This window comes from Macrobrachium rosenbergii, chromosome 16 (assembly GCF_040412425.1).
Source record: "Macrobrachium rosenbergii isolate ZJJX-2024 chromosome 16, ASM4041242v1, whole genome shotgun sequence".
In the NCBI taxonomy this organism is placed as follows: Eukaryota; Metazoa; Arthropoda; class Malacostraca; order Decapoda; family Palaemonidae; genus Macrobrachium; species Macrobrachium rosenbergii.
Window position 1 is genome coordinate 55,513,933 of NC_089756.1, and position 23,627 is coordinate 55,537,559.

The following is a 23,627-nucleotide window of genomic DNA, read 5'->3' on the forward strand; positions in this document are numbered from 1 at the left end:
AAATGATTGGATCTGTGTGACCCATCACACCAGGTGTGACGAATTGTAGAGGCAAAGAAAATGGGACGTCACCATAGAAAACTCGCTCAGCAGAGACTTTACAAATACTCCCCTCCCAAGACGTGGGTAACATCTGATTAGTCGGCGTATCTGCTGGGGCGCTGAAGGGTGCCGCGGCTACGTGAGGACATCGGGGAAACTCCCTGTGTGTGGGGGCGGCTGGCTGCGGGTGTGGGCGGGTGCTTCCAGGGGCGGCCGCGTGCCTGCTTCTTACAGGGGGCTGGCTGCAGCGACGACTGTCCAGGTGGAGGGTGCGGTGTAGTGACGTCTGTGTCCTCCTCCAGGAGGGTGGGCTTGATGCGGTCTACCGACACCCAGTCATTCTTCCCGTGAAGGGCGATCAGGAACGCCTTGTTGTTCCTCCCCAGCACGCGGAAGGGCCCCCTGTAGGGCTGGCAGACGGTGTCATTCCTGACGAAGACGTGGGTGGTGGAGGACAGGCTGGGCGGCGTGAAGGTGACCGACCTGTCGGTATATGTCCGCTTGCAGGGGGTGAACTTGCTGATAATGTCGCAAAACCTCTGGACAGATGGGTTGTGGTGGTCCTCTGTAACTAGCTTGCCCAGGACCACGAGGGTCTCGGCGTAGGTTTTCTCAGCTGTGGACGGGGCGCTGTCGGCCCTGGGGGCAGTTCTCAGCCCGAGGGGGACCCACGGCAGCTGGTATTTCCAATCCTCAGTGGTGCAGCGGGCCATGAGGGACGCCTTCAGGGACCTGTGAAACCGCTTGACCAAGCCGTTGGCTGCGGGGTTGTAGGCCGTGGTGGTGTGATGAGCTGTCCCCAGCAGCCGTGCCAGGGCAGACCACAAATCGGACAGGAAGGCGGTTGTAATGTGGTCAGGGACGCCGAAGCGGCTGATCTAACTGGAGAGTAGGGCCTCGGTGCACACGCTGGCGGTGGCTTCTTGCATGGGCGTGGCTTCGGGCCACCTTGTTGAGCGGTCGACCACCGTCAGGAGATATCTGATCCCGCCCGACGGGGGAAGGGGCCCGACGATGTCGGTGTGAAAATGGCCGAACCGCCGCCCTGGCTGCGGAAACTCGCCTATTCCAGACTCGGTGTGACTCCCCACTTTGCTGGTTTGGCACTGCAGGCACTGCCTCGCCCAGGTCCTCGCGTCCTTCTGCACTCCGTGCCAGACAAACTTCTCTGACAGCAGCTTGGCCGTCGTCCTGCTCGGAGGGGTGGGACAGCCCATGGATGACGTCGAATACCTGGCGGCGGGAGGCATGCACCAGGGGTGGGGCTGACGTGGTACTGACATTGTAGAGGAGATTTGGGCCCCCGGGGGCGAGGGGCACGTCCCTCCACTTCAGGGACATGGTGGTGGTGCGGTAGGCTGGGGTCTCTGGATCGGCGGCCTCCTCCTGGCGAGGTCCTCGTAGTTGATCCTGAGCTGCACCGCGTTAAGCTTGACTCTGCCACAGGATTCTTCCTGCCGAGGAGGTACTTGATGGAGCAGGTGAACTCTGCGATGGCTGTGAGGTGTCGCTGCTGCCTGGAAGACCATGCGTCCCCCTGCTTGGTGAAGGCGTGGACCAGCGGCTGGTGGTCCGTGTAGATTGTGAAGGGCGTGCCCTCCAGGAGGAACTTAAAGTGCCGGACTGCTCGGTATACTGCACAGAGTTCCCTGTCGAAGATGCTGTCGGGACTCTGCAGGGTTGAACTTTTTGCTGAAGAAGGCGATGGGCTGGGGGCGCCGGTGACGACCTGCTCCAGGACAGCTCCACAGGCGACGCTGCTGGTGTCCGTCGTCAGCTGGAGGGGAGTGGTGGGGTCCTGGTGGGCCAAGGCGGTTGCCTTGGCGAGGGCGGCCTTCGTCAGGGAGAAGGCCTGCTGCTGGCTGGGTCCCCACTCTAAGGATTTTGGTTGGCCTTTCAGGGTTTCCGTCAGGGGTTCACCATCCCGAGGAACTCCTGGATGGCCTTGACGAAGGTGGGGACGGGAAACCTGGTGATGGCAGCGACTTTAGATGTAAGCGGGCGGACACCATCCGGGGATATCTCGTGGCCCAGGAAGTCAGCTTTCTGGATGCCAAAGGTCCATTTGTCGAACCTTACGACGAGGTCATTCTCCTGCAGGCGCTGCAGGACTGCCCGGATGTGCCTCTGGTGCTCCTCGTGGGACCTGGAAAATATAAGGATATCATCCACGTAGCAGGCGCAGAACTTCAGGTCCCCCAGGATGCTGTCCATGAGCCGCTGGAAAGTTGCCCCTGTGTTCCTCAGGCCGAAGGTGGAGAAGGCGAAGGCGTGGGACCTGAAAGGCTTGATAATGGCGGTCTTCGGGACGTCCTCTGGCGCGACTGGTACCTGGAAATAAGATTTCAAGAGATCCAACTTAGAAAATATTTTGGCCCCGTGGAAGGAGGCCGTGAGATCCTGCATGTTCAGCAGGGGGTAATGGTCAGGTTCCGTTGCAAGGTTGAGCTGCCTGTAGTCACCGCAGGGTCTCCAGGAGCCATCTGGTTTCTGCACCATGTGGAGAGGGGAGGCCCACGGGCTGGAGGCCTTCTTGCATATTCCCATTCATCCCATTTCGGCGAACGCGTTCTTGGCCTCCTGAAGGTGCTGAGGGGGAAGCCTCCAGAACCTTGCGTGTGCAGGGGGGGCCCTTTGTTTTTATGTGGTGGTAGATGCCATGTTTAGCTGGGGCCCCGGGTACCTGGCGGAGCTCGGGCCTGAACATGTCATGGAACTCCTTCAGCAGCTGGGAGTACTGGTGGGGGGCGACGGAGCAGATGGTGAGCACCTTGGGTCCCGTTGCTAACGGGAGGGACTGGCAGGAGTCGGTGCCGAGGAGGCGCTTCCGACTGACGTCGACTGCCAGCCCGAAGTGGGCAAGGAAATCCGCACCCAGGAGCGGGGTCCTTACGTCCGCGACGACGAAGTCCCAGGAATACCTCCGGCCAAGGATGGAGATCGACAGGAGCCTGGTACCGTAGGAGAGGATGGGGGACCCATTGGACAGCAGGAAGATTGATCTAACGGCCCCTGTGTCGACCAACATCATCTTGCTGGAGACGGTGTCACGGACGTAGAAGCCTACTGGCTCTGGGCCCCTGTCTTCTTCTCTTGCCATGGCGGCCTGTCCTGCTGGCCGCTGCCTCCCTGTTTTTTGAACGGGCGAATGAACACGGCGGCTGGCAGTTCCGGGCATCCTTGACAAACCGCCTGTGGTGGTGGCAAGGAACCGGGGGATCCCACCTGCTGTGAGGCGTTGGGCGCCTCCTGGTGATGGCGTTAACCCCCTCCTCTGCGCTCTCCTCCTGCTGGATGGCGCTGGCGGGGAGTGCGGGCGCTGGTGCCCGCTTCGTTGCCTTTACGGAGTCCATTAGGTGCTGTGCCGTGTGGATCAGGACCTCGAGGGGCATGGATTTGAGTGCGGACCTCCGGGAGGAGCTGACGGAGGAGGAGGAGCTCCCGCATCAGGCTTATTTCGAGTTGTTTTCCACTGCTGTCGGTGTCGGGGAGGGTGAGGAGGTCCTGTATTATGCCCCATGACTCCATGATGCTCTGATCCTGACGCGGGCTGACGGTGAGGTCGAGGGCGCGGGTGGCCCCCCTCGGCAACTGGCAGGGAGCATGTCTCGATGAGGGACTTCTTTAGGAGGTGGTAGGTGAGGGGGCGTGTGGAGAACACCCACGGGACGAGTTTCCTGTAGATCCCCTCCGGCAGGGCATTGAGTACTGTGTCTGCTTGTAGCACCTTGTCGTTGAGTTCCGCCAGCCTGAATTGACTCTCGACCCGGTACAGCCACGCCGACGGGTTCCCCTGTGTGAAAGGCGACAGCTTTATGATTAGGGCGGCCTTTGCTTGTCCTGCCGGGCAGGGGAGAGTGCGGGGCGCGGGCAGGGGGTGTGGAGGAGCTCGAGAGCCTCTGCGTGGGGGCGGGCGTGGGGGATATGGGTGGGAGGTAGACATCTGAATCCACGAAGTTAGCGGTTAATTGAACGATGGGAGGGGATGTCCGCATCCATGCTCGCTCTTGCCCTCTAAATTAGAGTGGGATACTCGCGTCAAAACGCACTTGGAAGCGCGCCATGTGAGTCCATTAATGATGCTGGTGATTTGCCGACGAGAGTCAGCACGCTCGAGCGCTGGTTACAGCGCCGTTGTGAGTCCGTTAGGGGTGTGGGTAGTTTCTGGAACCAAGACTGAGTCGCCGTGTGAGTCCGCTAATGGCTCTGGGAACCACTCCGGGGTCGCCACTTTAAGAGGTGCAAAGGAAACGAGCAGGAAAAATTTACTGCTGCTTTATTGGTGACCCAGGCGGTTTATATAGCGGCAGACTGACGTCACGCCGTGGAATACAATGAGAACAAGGGTAACCTGAGGTCAATAATAATTAACAATAAATACAGTGAACGAAATACAGGAAGTTACACAAATTTAGAATTACCATGTTATAAGGTGTGATGAAGGAAAAGATCATATATAACATACAAGAGTGAGACAGGTAACGCTCAGTTACAAAATCATTGCATTTAAATGATTGGTTATCAGCTGTTTGGCTTGATGAACACACAATATTGGCTCTGATATGTGAAACAGACGACCGAGCTGGTATAGAAAATTGTAGAAAATATAAATTGTTTGTCTAATTCTGCCCAAAAGTAAGTCTGATCGATTATTAGCAAAGCAAGAGCGTTATTGTCCAGACGTAGTTTTGAGTGTTCCAAATCTCTTAGAAACTGGCAGATAAGGAAAAGTTCAGACTTTTGTTTTTCTGTGTGAAGCAGAACTTGTGAATTTTTACCATGATTCGAGACACTTTGAATTTAAACAGTTGAAGATTTAGCATTTATGTCACTTTAATATTCTATTTTATTGTGTTTTGTTTAACGTTTATTAAATGCATTTTAAACTTTTCATTATTATGAACTGTATATTTGTGGGAGATTGGATTTTGTTAATTCTTGACAGATGTCGGTCATTGCTGTGGTTTAGGAAAGGACCCCAATCTTTCTGTTATTTCTCATGTGGTTGACTTTGAGACTAGACAAATAATGTCTCATGAAATGAGTGAGAGTTTTGATAGTGTAAAGACTTTTCAGTCATAGTAAGACTTTTGGACCAGAGTAAGAATAAATCTTGAGTAGACCATTTTGACTTGATAAGTCATTTATTATGCATTTTAATCTTTTCTTTGTTCATTTATTACTTGTTGGGTTTGTTGATAATAAATCTATTTTAAAGGAAAGATTAACGTTTCCTTAGAATATCCATTTCTTTTTGAGGATGATGTTCGAGAGAGAGAAACCTGTTTCAGAGAGAGAGAGATTTGCTGAGAGGGGACATATGAATGGCGGAGTCCGAGAGGGGGATCTGTTTGTGATAGGAGAGGGGAGCGAGAGAGAGAGCGGTACCACTCCTCTGATGGTAGACTGATTTTGTAACATTTCTAAAGAAATCTTAATCTGTTGTAGGGGGTATAACAAATACACTTTGAATTGTACAAATGGACAGAAATGGAGTTGAACACAATCTGATGCCTGCGAAAGTACATGATATACAAATTGGAGACAGGTAAATAATTATATACATAGTTTAAATGATTGATCTGCATGACCCGTCATGCCAGGACAAATGTAGAGGCAAAGAAAATGGGATGTCACCATAGAAAACTCGCTCGGGAGAGACTTTACAGTCTATCTGAAGTAGCCTTTTTCTCCTCAGTCAAGATTTAGCTACTGATGAGAAGCTTCTTCAGTCTTGCTATCCCAGGGAACTGTTCCCTGGGTGGCATGTGACTCTTGTTTATGGTTTCTGTCCCAATCTCTGCACTCACCCTTACGAGAGCCGTCAGACAGAGATTTGCCCTTGTAGGACCATCTCTCATCTTGCTCCGGCCTTGGTGTAGATGGAAGAACAGGTGGAGGGTATTAATACTCTCCACTTCTCGGATGTCATAAGTGGACTCTGAATCCATCAGCATCTTTTGTCAGGTTCGAGAAATTTCTGTTCCTCCTCCTTGATTTTCTGGATGATGGTTACTTTGTCCTATTAAGGAGCTGCAGTACTTTCCAAAATCTTGACATTCTTAACCTGATGTCATCGATGAAATAGTACTATCTCTCCTAACTTGCACACATCTTTCTCCTGGCTTCGTGAACCGATTGAAGGAGGTACTTGGCAGCTGGGTACGACGCCTGTTACTTTCCACCCAGAGCTTGAAGTTTTCCCTTATTCCAGAAATTTCTGTCGGTCTGGAAGCAAGATGTGGTCTCATAGACCACACTCTTGTCTTCCTGTGGTCGGACAAGTAGCATCTTGCCTAAGGTGTTGGTTCTGGAAGTGGGAAGGATCCCTGGAGTGACTGGCCTCTCCTCCTCCTCCTTCCTCGTCCTCCTAATTCTCCTCCTTTGGGATGAGAATAGGACTCAAACCGACACTTGCTGGATCTGGCATCCGATGCAGTAAGACTACATATCGAGCACCTGTTCTATTTTTCTTTTAGAATCATAGAAGGAATTCCGCTCCCTCCTCTAGCAAGGGGAGGACGGAGACTCTGGCAATAAGGAAAACCCTTCTGCCTCCGACTTGGATTCTTCCCAGCCTATTTCGTATGAGTTATGTTTCCTCATTCGTGTGAAAAGGTCCAGTATCTGACATTTGATCTTGCAGTTCCTTCTGTAAAGTCCCCGCTCAACGTGTTCTCTATAGTGAACATCCCGTTTTCTGCTGTGCCTTCACATCATCCTGGGGTCGAACAGAACACATGTTTATCACCATAATTGTAAATTGTATATTTATTGTCTTTCCAAATGATCATGCTTTATGTACATGTAAAGAAGTATTCATGTTATGCATCAGACATTATTGATCACTATGTTTTCTGTATGAACCTGTCCTGTTTTTGTAGAGAGTTAGTTTGACCTCAGGTCACCTGTACAGTAAACCTTTGTACCTGCGGTCTCTGTGAAGTACGCAGACGTCCACACCCCGCTTTATAAGCAGCTCTCTTCATCAATAAACTAGCAGTACTTGTCTTCCTGCTCATTACTTCGCACCTCTCTAACAGTGGTGACCCCTGGAGTGGTTCCCGGAAGCCATTAACGGACCCAAACGGCAACTAAGTCTTGGCCCAATGAACCTTACCCACGCCCCTAACGGACTACCTACGGCACTCTAACAAAGCATTCAGAAGTTTACTGACCCTCGTCGGCAGGTCACCAGTGTCATTAGCGGACCCACATGGCACACTCCCCCAGTGTGTATTGGCGTGAGTATTCCCTCACACCCCAAGTGAGAGTGCGAAATGAGCATGGACGCGGACATTCCCAACCACGAACAAATTACCGCAAACCTCTTGGAGGCAGACACCTCCCTCTTGCAACCCCCTCCCACACACACCTCCACGCCGATTCCTGCACCCCACACAATGACCCCCCTGACGGACCAACCAAAGACGGCCCTTAACATGAGGCTGCCGCCATTTACCAGGGAAAATGCAACGTCCAGGTTCTACAGGGTTGAGGGGCAGTTCAGGGTAGCAGGCCTAACGGACGAGGTGTTGAAGGCGGACATCGCCATCAGTGCCCTCCAGGAGGAGATATACAGGAAGATCGCCCCGTGGTTGATGACAACGTCGGGCCCCGCCACCTTCCAAGAACTAAAATCCACTCTCGTTGAGACCTGCTCCCTGCTGGTCTCTGAGAGAGCTGCCCATGCCTTCAACCTCGCCCTCAATCCCCGGCAGGAGGGAAACCTCTTGGAAATGTGGCATGCCCTCCAGGACCTCCTCCTCCTCCCCAAGACTGACAGCAGCGGCAGGCACAGAGAGATCAGCCTGTCGAGGGAGATCTTCCTGTGGCAGCATATACACATATACCCTGCCGGTCGAGGACCTGATCAGGGTGGCGCAGCAGCTGACGGATTCCATGAAGGCAGCCAAGCAGGCGACCACGTCCACACACTCCGCCAACTGCCTCCTGCCGGAGGACCCCACCATGGAGCCCGTCAACGTCATCGAACAGAAATGGCCATCCCACCAGCAGAAGAGGGAGGGGCTGGAGCTTTGCTATTACCACCGCAGGTTCGGGAGAGCTGCTCGGAGATGCGAAGCCCCCTGCCCTTCAAAAAACAGAGGTGGCGGCGGCCAACTGCACAGGCCACCATGGCAGCAGCAGCAGCAACACCCAGGGACCCCTTACCATTAGGTTTCTACGACAGTGACACTGTCTCCGGCAGGATGATGTTGGTCGACACTGGAGCTATGCGTTCAGTGTTTCCACTTACAGGAGAGGACCGCAGATGCCCGCCAGACCTGACTGCCTCCCTGATGGCCGCAAACGGGTCCCCCATCCTCTCCTACGGCACCAAGGTCCTGTCGTTCTCCATCCTTGGCCGGAGTTACAGCTGGGAATTCATCATCTTGGACGTCAGGACCCCACTCCTAAGGGTGGACTTCCTCGCCCACTTCGGACTGGCAGTTGACGTCGGCCTCAAACACCTGCTGGACATCGTGTCCTGCCAGTCTCTGCCCTTGCTGCCAAGCCCCAGGGAGCCTGCCATCTGTTCCGTCGCACCCCACCAGTATGGTTCCCTCCTGAAGGAGTTCCCGGAGGTCTTCAAACCCGAGCTCTGCCAGATGCCTGGGGCTTCTGCCAAACACGGGGTATATTACTACATCAAAATGAAGGGCCCCTGATGCACGCGAAGTTCCAACAACTTCCCCCCGCAGTGCCTTCAGGAGGCCAAAAAGGCCTTCGCTGAAATGGAGAGGATAGACATATGCAGGAAGGCTCCCAGCCTGTGGGCCTCCCCCCTTCACATTGTGCAGAAAGCGGACGGCACTTAGAGGCCCTGCGGTGACTAGAGGCAGCTGAACCTTGCAACAGAACCCGACCACTACCCCCTGCCAAACATGCAGGACTTGACGGCCTCTTTCCACGGGGCCAAAATATTCTCAAAAATGGATCTTTTAAAGTCGTATTTTCAGGTATCAGTAGCGCTGGAGGACATCCCCAGAACTGCCATCGTCACGCCCTTTGGGCCCTACATCTTCGCCTTCTCCACCTTCGGCCTGAGGAACGTGGGCACGACCTTCCAGAGGTTGATGGACAGCATCCTTGGGGACCTGGACTTCTGCATCTGCTATGTTGACAATATCCTAATCTTTTCCAGATCCCGGGAGGAACACCTGTGACACATCCAGAAGGTCCTGCAGCACCTGCAGGAAAGTGGCCTCGTTGTCAGGTTCGACAAGTGCACCTTTGGCGTCGAGAAGGTGGAATTCCTGGGCCACGAGATATCCCCCGAGGATGTCCGCCCAATGTCGTCGAAGGTCGAAGCCGTCAAGAAGTTCCCCACCCCTACCTCCATCAGGGCCGTACAAGAATTCCTCGAGATGGTTAACTACTAAAGAAGATTCATCCTGGGGATTGCTCACACCATGGCCCCCCTGACGGAGGTCCTCAAGGGATGTCCAAAGTCCTTAGTGTGGGGCCTTTCGGTCCAGGTTCAGATTGAGGGATGGCATGAGGCGGGCATCAAAATGTAATGTAAATATCTCAGGTTTGTATAGTTAGGAAAAATACAATTTATTTTCAAAAACTGTGATTTGTTCCGCCGTATACAAACCATTGATCAAGTCATTAGGAAGACTCACTGGTTCCAGGAATCTGAGTGAGTCTCTTGAACTGACTGGAGTTCTGCAGCACCTGGGGTACTCCTCCTGGTCAAAAGAGCCATCAAATACCGGGAGAACTGTGCCTCTGACATATTGATCGGAATGTAGTGTGAGAGAGGTGCGAAATAATGAGCAGGAAGACAAGTACTGCTAGTTTATTGATGAAGAGAGCTGCTTATAAAGCGGGGGTGCGGACGCCTGTGTACTTCACAGAGACTGCGGGTACAAAGATTTACAGATGACCTGAGGTCAAACTAATTCTCTACAAAAACAGGACAGGTTCATACAGAAAACATAGTGATCAATAATGTCTGATGCAACGGAATGGTGGAAAGGTTCCACAGGTCTCTGAAGGCGTCCCTCATGGCTTGTTACTCCTCCAAGAATTGGAAATACCAGCTGCCCTGGGTCCTCCTCAGGTTGAGAACCGCCCCCAGAGCCAACGGCGACCCCTCCTCAGCGGAAAAAAGTCTGGGAGGCACTGGTAGTCCCGTGGGAACTTGTCGCAGAAGACAGGGACGACATAGGGACGCAGAGGCTCTGTGACAGGGTTGGAAAATTTGCCCCCTGCTAAAGGACATTCACTGGCAGGACGTCCCCCTTCATGCTCCCCGGGCTGTCCTCCGCCACCCACGTCTTCGTCAGGGATGACATCGTGTGCCCACCCTTAACTAGACCCTATAGAGGACCTTTCCTTGTACTGGAAAGGAACAAGAAGGCATTCTGAGTAGCCACCCACGGGCAGGAAGACTGGATATCTATAGAGCGTCTCAAACCCGCATTCCTGGAAGAGGATGCCCCTCGGACAGCCCCGTGCACAGGAAGGAGGCGTGGACGTCCCTGGAAAACCCAGAAACCAGACAGGAAGGCACCCCAACAAGCCGCTCCAGTGGGCGCCTAGGAAAGCGACCACCCTCTCCAGTTGACATCAGGGGCGGGGCCCCCTTCGTCGCCCCAGCTTTGATCAGACATTGCCCCCGTCTTTTAGGGGGGGAGGGTTGTATTGTAAAGTCCCCGCTCAACGCGTTCTCTATAGTGAACATCCCGTTTTCTGTGGTGCCTCCACATCGACCTGGTGTCAACCAGAACACATGTTTATCACCATAATTGTAAATTGTATATTTATTGTCTTTCCAAATGATCATGCTTTACGTACATGTAACAAAGTATTTATTTTATGCATCAGACATTATTGATCACTATGTTTTCTGTATGAACCTGTCCTGTTTTTGTAGAGAATTAGTTTGACCTCAGGTCATCTGTAAATCTTTGTAGGCCAGTCTCTGTGAAGTACACAGACGTCTGCAGTGGGCTTTATAAGCAGCTCTCTTCATCAATAAAAAAGCTAGTACTTGTCTTCCTGCTCATTATTGGGCACCTCTCTCACTACATTTGATCAATATGTCAGAGGCACGGTATTCCTCTCGCTCTTTTGACCAGGATGAGTACCCCAGTGAGCAGAACTCCAGTCAGTTCAAAGACTCACTCAGATTCCTCCCTCCAACCAGTGAGTCTTCCTAATGGTAAGGATCAATGGTTTGTATATCCATGGAACAAATCACAGTTTTTGAAAATAAATTGTATTTTTTCCTAACTATACAAACCTGAGATATTTACATTACATTTAGCATGCCATCCCTCAATCTGAACCTGGAACAAAGGCCCACACTAAGGACTTTGACATCCCTTGAGGACCTCCATAACAACAAGACAGGATGAATCTTCTTTCCTGTTAACCATCTCGAGTGAATTCCGGCCCTGATGGAGGTAGGGGTGGGGAACTCTGGGGACCACATTGGGCGGACATCAGCGGGGATATCTGTGGCCCAGGAATTCCACCTTCTCGACGCCAAAGGTGCACTTGTCGAACCTGGAAAGGCCACTTTCCTGCAGGTGCTGCAGGACCTTCCGGATGTGTCACAGGTGTTCCTCCCGGGATCTGGAAAGATTAGGATATTGTCAACCAGCAGCCCAGAAGTCCAGGTTCCCCAGGATGCTTCCATCAACCTCTGGAAGAGTCGCACTCCACGTTCCTCAGGCCGAGGGTGGAGAAAAAGTAGGGGCCCAAAGGGCGTGACGATGGCAGTTCTGGGGATGTCCCCAGCGCTACTGATACCTGAAAATACGACTTTAAAAGATCCATTTTTGAGAATATTTTGGCCCCGTGGAAAGAGGCCGTCAAGTCCTGCATGTTTGGCAGGGGGTGAGTTTCGGGTTCTGTTGCAAGGTTCAGCTGCCCCTAGTTGTGCCGTCCGCTTTCTGCACAATGTGAAGGGGGAGGCCCACAGGCAGCCTTCACTGCATATGTCTATCCTCTCCATTTCCTTTTTGGCCTCCTGAAGGCACTGTCCTGTTGGAACTTCACGTGCATCAGGCCCTTCATTTTGATGAGTAATATACCCGTGTTTGGCAGAAGCCCCAGGCATCTAAACAGAGCTCGGGTTTGAACCCTCAGGGAATCCTTCCTTGTACTGGTGGGGAAAAGGAACAGATGGCGGGACCCTGGGGCTTGGCAGCACATGAGCGGGAACTGGCTGGAGCGATGTCCAGCAGGTGTTCTCAAACCAACTGCCAGTCCTGGAGGAAGTCCACCCTTAGGAGTGTCCCCCCCAAGATGATGAATTCCCAGCTGTAACTCCCCAAGGATGGAGAACGTAATGGACAGGACCTTGGTGCACAGGAGAGGATGGGGACGTTTGGATGGCCATCAGGGAAGCAGTCAGGTCTGGCGGGCAAGGCACCTCCTGTAAGTGGAAACACAAATGATGGCTCCAGTGTCGACCAACATCATCCTGCGGAGACGGTGTCACTCCAGTGAGAAACCTAATGGTAAGGGGTCCCTAAAATTGTTGCTGCTGCCTGCCATGGTGGCTGTGCATCAGCCATTGCCACCTCTTTTAGGGGAGGGTTGTATTGTAAAGTCCCCGCTCAATGCGTTCTCTATAGTGAACATCCCGTTTTCTGTGGTGCCTCCACATCGACCTGGTGTCAACCAGAACACATGTTTATCACCATAATTGTAAATTGTATATTTATTGTCTTTCCAAATGATCATGCTTTACGTACATGTAACAAAGTATTTATTTTATGCATCAGACATTATTGATCACTATGTTTTCTGTATGAACCTGTCCTGTTTTTGTAGAGAATTAGTTTGACCTCAGGTCATCTGTAAATCTTTGTACCCGCAGTCTCTGTGAAGTACACAGACGTCCGCACCCCGCTTTATAAGCAGCTCTCTTCATCAATAAACTAGCAGTACTTGTCTTCCTGCTCATTATTTCGCACCTCTCTCACACTACATTCCGATCAATATGTCAGAGGCACGGTATTCCTCCTCGCTCTTTTGACCAGGAGGAGTACCCCAGGTGTGCAGAACTCCAGTCAGTTCAAGAGACTCACTCAGATTCCTCCCTCCAACCAGTGAGTCTTCCTAATGTAAAGGATCAATGGTTTGTATATCGTGTCGGAACAAATCACAGTTTTTGAAAATAAATTGTATTTTTCCTAACTATACAAACCTGAGATATTTACATTACATTTTGATGCCCGCCTCATGCCATCCCTCAATCTGAACCTGGACCGAAAGGCAAACTGGAATGTTTACATCTGGGCAGGTGGGTATTCCTGCCTACCTGGCGGTAGTTACTGCCTAATCACCTTGTTCAAGAGTTTAATGGTCGTGTCCAGCTTCACCGTAAGTAATTCCTAATGTAAAGGACCTCAGGTTTGCATAGTTAGGAAAATACAATTTACTTTTAAAGATTGTGATATCAACTAAGACATGGACACTTGTTGAACTTCATAGATGGTCTTTTTGTTCAACTTTAATCCTGTGTGTGGACCATTGTTATTTTTCACACTTTCTTTGGTTTTACGTATTTTAAAGTCATACAAGTACATTTTTGGTGCGATATAGGATTGTATACTGTAAGGATGTAGGGGTGAGAGGAGCATTACAAGCAGGGAAACTTTTGCCTTTACATGTTTCCATAGCTTTACCCGACATGACAAAGAACTGTAAGAAGTAACACCAAACTCTCCTCCCCCATAGTGGGGTAACCCCATCAGTACACCTCACGCAGATCACTTTTTGAGCATTTTTTGAGGTTGTTCGCAGTGTCCCTTCGGCCCTTAGCTGCAACCCCTTCCATTTCTTTTGTGATACCTCTGTTCATATTCTTTTTCTTCGATCTTACTTTCCACCGTCTCCAAACAATTGTCTCATTGTGCAACTGTGAGGTTTTCCTCCTGTTACACCTGTAAAATCTTTTTACTCTCAATTTCCTTTTCAGTGCTGAATGACCTCCTAGGCCCCAGCGCTTGGCCTTTGGCCTAAATTTTATCTACCTCATTCTACCAAACTCTCATGATATTTTCTCGTGATATTCTGTATTTTATACCCACTGCATGATAAACATTCATCAAAACTGTCTCATGTAGCAATGAATCTCTAGTCTTGTATATGCCAAGAAACTGAGGTAAAATAAGATGTTTCTGTTTGTGTAAAGCTAAAGCTCTTTTTACATCATGAGGATGCAACAATGGGACTTCTTCAGTATTAGTGCACTTTTGAGTTAATCTGCAACAGGGTGCTGTCCAGGTTGGGGGTGCTCTCTTAAAGGCCTTCCAATTCATAATACCCATCTGTCAAAGACAGGGGTACCTCATGAAGGACAACCATGTTGCCACTGATAAGGAAGTCACGGTAGTTAAACTGATGAAGGGCAAAGCACTGTAGTACAAGAAGAATTTACCTGACCTGAGCAACAGGTCCCTTGCACTCCTGTATCCCCATGATGGCCTAGTTCATTCTACGTAATATTGGAAGCCCCAAAACAGTAGGTCATGGCTGTAGAGCATCACAGATTACCAGAGATGTTCTTTACTGCATATGTGCTGCCTTCTGAAGATGATGTTTCAGACATGGATGATCCAGTCCACAGTGACTTGTACTATGTCCCTGTAGTCAGTATGGAATGGTCTTGAGCATTAGCTATGAATTAAAGGCCCTTAACCTGGCACATCGTTGACAACACTGAATTGTTAAGACATACCTACACTCAAGCCTAACAACCTTGCTTAAAGGCAGCTTAAGTATATTGCTGTATAGCTTTTCACTTTTTTTGCTATTAGGATGTTTAGTCATTTCTTTGTCAATGTGTTGACTGTGCATGCTACTCTCATATTCTTGTGAATATTTTGTTGTTCTTTGAGTTTAGGGTTTATGTGTGAGTTGGGGGGACATTTATTGTAGTTGAGTGAGTAAATTTCTTGTTTTTTACAACAATAATTTAATTTGAATTATCTTTGGGTTCTTGCAGCTAATGGTTCAAAACCAACCACTTGGCATATTGTTGCTGACACTAAATGCTAAAGGACTATGAATCTTCCATACTTCTGTACTTGAGCTCAAGAACCTTCAAGGAATATGGCGTAAGTGTTCATATTATTTTTACTGCTTTTCTACTGTTTCTGTTATGGTTGTAATTTATTATTTGCAGTAATATTGTGCCGATTGTACGTGCGATTCCCATATTATAGTTGTACATGTTCTTAGTTTTTTGTATGTTTCAAGTAATCAATTGTGAAACTATTTTTTGGTTAATGCAACTAGTGATTCAAGACCCTACCTCCAGGCCACATTGCTGACAATACTGGGAATATTAAAAGGCTGTAGATCTGTAACTACTGTACTCAAGCTCAAGAACTTCGCCTGAGTAGAGAATAGTGTGTTCCAATTATTTTCTTATTTTCTGTGATGATTTAATTCGTTATTGTACACGGTTGTAGTGACTCTGTATCTCCCATATTTCAAGTTTATTATAAGTACTCTGTGATATTTTCTTTTTTGTGTTCATTATTTGTGTCAGTGTGAAATGTTTTTGTAGCATGGTTCACTGTTTGCTTTTTTGTGAGGGGTTTACACATTGCTAACTACAGTAGAACGGAATTATTATTATTATTATTATTATTATTATTATTATTATTATTATTATTATTATTATTATTATTATTATTTTTGCTCTATCACAGTCATCCTATTCGACTGGGTTGTTTTTATAGTGTGGAGTTCTGGGTTACATCCTGCCTCCGTAGGAGTCCATCACTTTTCTCACTATGTGCGCTGTTTCTGTGTACAATTTCCACTGGCATATCCCACATCCTTATTTCGATTTTCAGGTCTTTATACTTACTGATTTTTTCTCTCTCTTTCTCATCTACTCTGATGTCCTATGGTATTGCAACATCAATGACTGATACTTTCCTCTTGATTTTGTCGATCAAGTCACGTCTGGTCTATTGACACGTATCACCGTATCTGTTCTGATACCATAGTCCCAGAGGATCTTTGCCTAATCATTTTCTGTCACTCTCTCAGGTTGGTGTTCGTACCACTTATTACTGCAAGCTAGCTCGTGTTTCTTGCACAGGCTCCAGTGGAGGGCTTTTGCTACTGAATCATGCCTCTTTTTGTACTGGTTCTGCGCAAGTGTCGGACATTCGCTTGCTATGTGGTTTATGGTCTCGTCTTTTATATTGCACTTCCTGCATATGAGTGTGATGTTATTTTCATGTATTGTTTTTTTAACATATCTGGTTCTTAGGCTGATCTTGTGCCGCTGTTAGCATTCCTTCTGATCCCTTCTCGAGTTCTCCCCTCTGTAGCCATTGCCACGTTTCATCGCTGGCCAGTTCTTTAGTCTGTCTCATGTACTGCCCGTGCATTAGTTAGTTGTGCCATTCGTGTGCTCAGTTTTTCATTCTCCTGTCTTTGTATATTTCTGGGTCTTCTACTTTTATCAGTCCTTAACATTCACTCCTTAGCCACTCGTCTTCACTGGTTTTCAGATATTGCCCCAATGCTCTGCTTTCAATGTTGACGCAGTCCTGTATGCGTAGTAGCCCTCTCCCCTGTTCCTTTTGTGTTATGTATAGTCTGTCTATATTATTTTGTTCTTGGGTGTAGTGCTTTGTGTATTGTCATGTGTTTCCTAGTTTTCTGGTCTATGCAGGGGAGTTCAGCCTTCTTCCACTCCACTGCTCCTGTGCTTTATCTGATTACTGGTACTGCCTATGTGTTTATGGCTTTCATTATGTTTCCGGCATTGAGTTTTGACTTGAGTATCGCCTTAAGTCTCTGCATGATTTAATAACATTGTCTATCCATACTAGACATGTTGAGCAAAATACTTGTCAAGTCCCTGTTCAACGGGTTTTCTATAGTGAACCTCCCGTTTTCTATGGTGCCTTTCCCATGAACGTAGGTCACGCTAAATAGCCATATTTTATCTATGTAAAATTGTATCTGTTACTTATTCATTTGTGCCTTTTTACATTGTACATGTGTCAGAACTTTATTGTGTCCATTCTTGTAATTTTATTTTTACCTGTCCTGTTTCACATTGAGAACAATTGACCTCGGGTCACCTGTATCCTATTGTATGTCTTTGTATGATGTCCACACGCTGCTTTATAAGTGGCCTGCTCTCTCAATAAACTAGCAGTACATGTCCACCTGCTCTCTTTTTTAGCACCTCTCACAGTGGTGACCCCGGAGTAGTTCCCGGAGCCATTAGCGGACCAATACGGCAACCTAGTTTTGGCCCAATGAACTACCCCACGCCCCTAACGGACTAAATACGGTACTTTAACAAAGCATTTGGGCATACCGACTCTTGTCGGCAGATCACCGGCGTCATTAGCGGACCCACACGGTGCACTCCCAAGCGTGTATTGGGGCGAGTGTAACCCATTCCAAGTGAGAGTGCAGAAGCGAGTATGGACGTGGACATTCCCTCCCACATACAAATAACCATGAACTTCACGGACTCTGATATCTCCTTCGCGCAAAACCCGCTCGCTCCCTCCCCCACGCCAAGGCTCGCGTGCTCCTCTACATTGGTACCCGCTCCTCGCGTGCTGCCCGTCCTGATGGACCAAACAAGGTCCACCCTCGCCATAAAGCTGCCTCCCTTCACGTGCAGCAACCCGTCATCATTGCTCTACAGGGTCGAGGGGCAGTTCAGGATGGCGGGACTTACCGACGAGGTGCTGCAGGCAGACGCCGTGATAAACGCTCTCCCGGAAGAGTTCTACAGGAAGATCGCCCCGTGGGTGTCTGCAGCATGTCCCACCACCTACTAAAAGCTGAAGGTTTCTTTCGTCGAGACCTGCTCCCTGCCGGTCTCTGAGAGGGCTGCCTGCACCCTTGACCTCACCAACAACCCCCGCCACGACCAGAACCTCCGGGAGACATGGAATGTAATCCAGGACCTCCTCATCCTACCCAGGATGGACGGCAGCAGCAGGCAGTCGGAAATAAGCCTGTCAAGGGAGATCTTCCTCTGTCAGCTCCTCCCGGAGGTTCGGACCCAGATCCTTGAGCGTTATACCCTGCCACTCGACGACCTGATCAGGATGGTGCAGCAGCTAACGGACTCCACGAGGGCAGTGAAGCGAGCATCCACACCCGCACATCCCATCAACTCCCTAGCCGGAGGAGGCTGTGGAGGGGAAGATAAGCGCCGTCACCAGGAAGCGGCCAACCTATCACCAGAAGAAGCAACCACCAGGGCCTTGCTACTACCACCAGCGGTACGGCAAGGACGCCCGGAATTGTCAACCCCCCTGCTCTTTCGCCCATCCAAAAAACGGAGGAGGCGGCTGCCAACAGCACAGGCCGCCGTGGCAGCAGAGGAACCCAGGAGCCCAGAACCAGTAGGTTTTTACGTCCATGACACCATCTCCGGCAGGATGATGCTGATCGACACTGGGGCTGTACGAGCAGTGTTCCCGCCATCCAGAGAGGACCGCAAACGCCCGCCGGACCTGGCTACCTCCCTGACGGCCACCAACAGGTCTCCCATCCTCTCCTATGGCACCAAGCTCCTGTCGGTCTCCATCCTTGGCTGGAGGTACACCTGGAATTTCATAGTCGCAGACGTGAGGACCCCACTCCTGGGCGTGGACTTCCTCGCCCACTTCGGCCTGGCAGTCGACATCGGTCGCAAGCGCCTGATGGACACCGACTCCTGCCAGCTCCTCCCTCTGGCGACGGGCCCCAGCGCGCCCGCCATCTGCTCCATTGCCCCGCACCAATACGCCCAGCTGCTGAAGGACCCGACGTCTTCAAGCCCGAACTGCGTCAGGTGCCCGGGGCCCCTGCCAAGCATGGAATCTACCACCACATTAAAACAAAGGGCCCCCCAACGCACGCAAATTTTTAGAGGCTTCCCCCTCGGCGACTTGAGGAAGCCAAGGACGCTTTTGCCAAGATGGAGCATTTGGGTATATGCAGGAAGGCCTCCAGCCCGTGGGCCTCCCCCCTCCACATGGTGCAGAAATTGGACAGCTCATGGAGACCCTTCGGCGGCTACAGGCGGCTCAACCTCGCAATGGAACCAGATCACTACCCACTTCCAAACATGCAAGATCTCGCGGCCTCTTTTCACGGGGCCAAAATATTTTCTAAATTAGATCTGTTGAAGTCCTACTTTCAGGTACCAGTAGCTCCAGAGGATATCCCCAAAACCGCCATCATCACGCCCTTCGGATCCTACGTCTTCGCCTTCTGTTGTAAAGTCCTGGCTCAACAGGTTTTCTATAGTGAACCTCCCGTTTTCTACAGTGCCTTTCCCATGAACTTAGGTCACGCTAAATAGCCATATTTTATCTATGTAAAATTGTATCTGTTACTTATTCATTTGTGCCTGTTTACATTGTACATGTGTCAGAACATTATTGTGTCCATTCTTGTAATTTTATTTTTACATGTTATTTGCATTTACCTGTCCTATTTCACATTGAGAACAATTGACCTCGGGTCACCAGTATCCTATTGTATGTCTTGTATGACGTCCGCACGCCGCTTTATAAGCGGCCTGCTTTCTCAATAAACTAGCAGTACATGCCCACCTGCTCTCTTTTTTTAGCACCTCTCACATACTCTTGTGTCCTTATTTTTATTTTGCTGGACTTCTGCGCATGTAGGATAAGTAGGTATGTGGTATGCATAGCATTTCCTGGTCAGCTTTTGTGGATTTACAATGCTATACCACTCATTACATAGATTACATGCTTTAGGCATTCATTTTCCTATTGCATCTGTCAGTATATTCACTATATTCACCTTATTCATTTTCTTTGTTGGAATGTGTTGATTGATGTAAATTTTCTTTATAAGTCTCTTAATCACTTGTAATTTCTTTGGTACTCCTTCAATTATTTTCATTATGTTTTCTGCAGACTTGCTCCAGTTTGAAGGATCATATCCTTTCAATATGTCTGTGGATATTTTTGCTTCTTTTTGGCTGGAGTTGTTATTAATCTCAACAATAAGAAAACCTAGCTCCCTGCTTGCCAAATCATCATATTGGTAATCTGCAAGGCAAGCAAGATTCCTCCATTTCTTGCCACTGTTGTTGCTAGACACTTCCATGATGTTCAGTTTTTAATAATTCACTCGAAAAAAACAACTTAGTCGACGCTGTATCATGCTATTCTGACATTAATCTAATCATCGACAGTTCATAAACACTTCTAGCTATAGATCATTCGCTAATTGTATGTTATACGTGTGATATCGGGTTTATTATTCAGACCAAGAACGAATACGTCTCACCGAGAGAATGTCATAGGGCAAAAGGAATATAGGCCCCTCCCTTATTCTTTAATTGCCTTTCAACTTTCTCTTCTCAAACATATGACTGCGGGAAACTTTTGTTTACACAGACACGAGGTTGTGAGGAGCCTTGAGCACCGGAAGGCAGATTAGGAGAAAAGGACAGCTGGCATGCACACCTGAGACTGAGTCATAGATGACACCAACCCCAATCTACCTGTGGGTAACCTCCTGACCCCTGACCGAAGTCATATAAGGGTCTCACCAAAGGAACAGAGAGAGACACACTGCCGGATGCAAGCGAGAAACATCTCCCCCTTCCATTCATCTTCCTTCAGAGAGCCATGCCCTACCACGTGGTCCTATTTTGTAGGGACCTTTAGTCTTCTTACCAGTGAAGCCCTCAGCCCTTCCTCCGCCGCCATTTCCCTCGTTGAAGCCACCTCTTCTACAAGGTAAAGTGATCTGTTGCAAAGGTTCTTCCAGTCAGTCACACTGTTTTAATTCTCGTACTAAACTTCCTATTTTCATTTCTAAGTGGCAGTATTTCCATATCAACCTTGCCTTGTTAGGTCAGTGTTGCGTAAATGCCTGTGTTTAAATAATTACATAAAATCGTGTGTTCAAGGCTTCTTGGCACCCTCTGTGCTTGCCTTGTCCTATGTATATTTTACTGCGTCCTTACTGGCGTTTAATTCGTGAATCTCTCCCTTTACAAAGGGTTTGTTAGCCGTGGAAATCTCTCTTGACTGTGCCTTGTGTCAGCATCGCCACACTGCCAGATGTACTTTCAAGTTTTCCCAGTTACAATTAATCTTTCAGGCCTTGTATGCCTGATTAGTCCATTTCATCTTCTGATATTTCATTTCATGTAAATACATGTAATTTTAAACTTGCCCTAACGTGTTTACTTACAAATACCTTGTGAGTAGACCCCTCAACTCAGATAAATTCCCCCGTTTTTCCTTATTGTTTACGATTTCCTGAATCAACAGCAGTCAAATTTTATACAAAAATAGAGGTAAGTAACGAAATCATTCATTTAGAGTCTATAACTGGCTCATGGTAAGCATTTCCCAGGAAAAAAATATATATATATATATATATATATATATATATATATATATATATATATATATATATATATATATATATATATATATATATATATATATATATATATATATATATATATATATATATATATATATATATATATATATATATATATATATATATATATATATATATATATATATATATATACTGTAGTTCTCGTCTGTCGGTTACCTGACAGAAGGCAACTCACAATAAAAATAAAATTAGTAATATTCTTATGGCAACAGACGATACTAATAACTCTACAGAGTAAGAAACAGAACATATGAAAACATGATAATACACAAAAATGTTATGAAAAGATTGTTGTGCGGGGAATTTCCCACAGAATCACATAATACATATGGGTGCATGTATCCCGCAGATGTGGCAAGAGCACGGCAACCTATGCCAAGCATGTTTCCCAGAATGAAAATTCAGGTCATTACACACACACTCACACACCATATATATATATATATATATATATATATATATATATATATATATATATATATATATATATATATATATATATATATATATATATATATATATATATATATCAGTAAATATGTGTGTGTAGTGACTTGAATGGGACGAAACAATTTTCATTTTCATTCTTTACAGGTCTAGGTTACCGTCCTCTTACCGTATCTAGGGTAAACATTATGTGTGTGTGTGTGTGTGTGTGTAAACGGACGTTAAGCTTAGTAGTACTTGGGAAAACTCATAAAAATCCTGCAATTCAGGATAACAAGTTCCTGGCCCGTGACCGAATCAGTCCTACCCGCGTGACAACACCAAGAAAGATATCTCATCTGCATCCCTCAGCAAATGAAAAAGGAAAATAATGTGAAAACGAGATAAATATTAAGTGGGACACAGAAATATAAGGAAAAACAAATTCAAAATTCACAGAGGCCTGAAACGGTGCAGAATTATTAACTGAAAAGGTTTCAAATGTAATTTTCATAAATTTTACATTTTGAGTAGGATCTGATCTTTAGAAAATGTCGATAAATAATGTCTTACAATATTTGGTAAGATTTGTTCCAATGTGCGTTCAGATGTCTGGAAAATACATAAAAAGTTCTGAATAAAAAACTGTGTATCCGATGCACACTTAAAGATAATGACGTCAGCAACTGTGCTAGATTATTTACCTTTGGACTTATGAACACATTTTTTCTTAGTCTCTCAGCTCGATAGCTTATTAACAGGCAAACCATATATTTGAGGGAGAAATTTAGGTTCTTAAATAAACTTTCATTTGGATCATTAAGTCCTTATGTAAAATTAAAACTGTTTTTTCGGACTTGTTACATTCAGCCGATCAAACGCAATGTGCCGCCCACATTCAGCTGCATTTTCGCCAGATTAAAAAAAGAGTATAGTGTAATATCTGTAGGTCTGCTTACTACTAAGCATTTTTAATAACGAGCTAGATCTTTCTTACTCTACACTTTGTGGCATATGAAATACTAATGATGTTCAGATAACAAAATTTCAATTGCCACTAAATTTATGAGCAACAAAAATTAAGACATGTCAATAGAGAAAACACATCTACTGTCAACAAAACATATCTAACTAGCACACACTTGAGTAAATAAATTCTATTATGCTTTCTTTATCTGTGAAAAATTATTTCATTTTCTCCTAGAGAATTCTTGTGCTCATTTTAGCAATTATAAGCTGCGCAATGTACTATTATTGCGACAAGGAACAAAAAAAAAAAAAAACGCACTAAGCAGCTGTTTAATTTGCGAGGTTCCTGTGTTTTTCAAGATGCCCGTAAGGCTCTGTAGCACTGCCCTGGTTAGTGCAGCAGATAAAATAATTTTTTCACTAAAATACTGAAGATAATGATACAAGCATGAAATTTGGTACATATCTTCTCCATAGGCCACTTTTTGAAAATTACTGAGTGTCCATGCAAAATTCCAAAATGGCTGCCATTTTTCAAGATGGCCGTTAGTCAAGGTTTTAACATGTGACTTACGTGCTTCTGGTCCTGTTTTTGTGCATTTGTTTTGTTATACACATTTTAGGCAGAGTCACCAAGCAAAGGTAAGATGTATTTCTGTTAAAGATTTCATATAGCATATAAAAAGAAAGATGGCATCCAATATGGCAGCCAAAAACCTTAAATAATCGCGCCTCAGGATTTAGTAGGCATGGAAAAGAGTGAATGTCAGCGACAACCA

General features: G+C 47.4%; 1 long non-coding RNA gene across 1 annotated transcript in view; it reads left to right on the forward strand.

The window, feature by feature from the left end:
• LOC136847443 (uncharacterized) overlaps positions 1-20,774 on the forward strand; it is a 66,125-nt gene extending 45,351 nt beyond the window's left edge. Inside the window, exons 2-3 of the long non-coding RNA XR_010855750.1 lie at positions 15,020-15,131; positions 20,430-20,774. This is a non-coding gene — a long non-coding RNA (uncharacterized lncRNA). The remainder of the gene's footprint in view (positions 1-15,019; positions 15,132-20,429) is intronic.
• Positions 20,775-23,627: the final 2,853 nt, after the last annotated feature.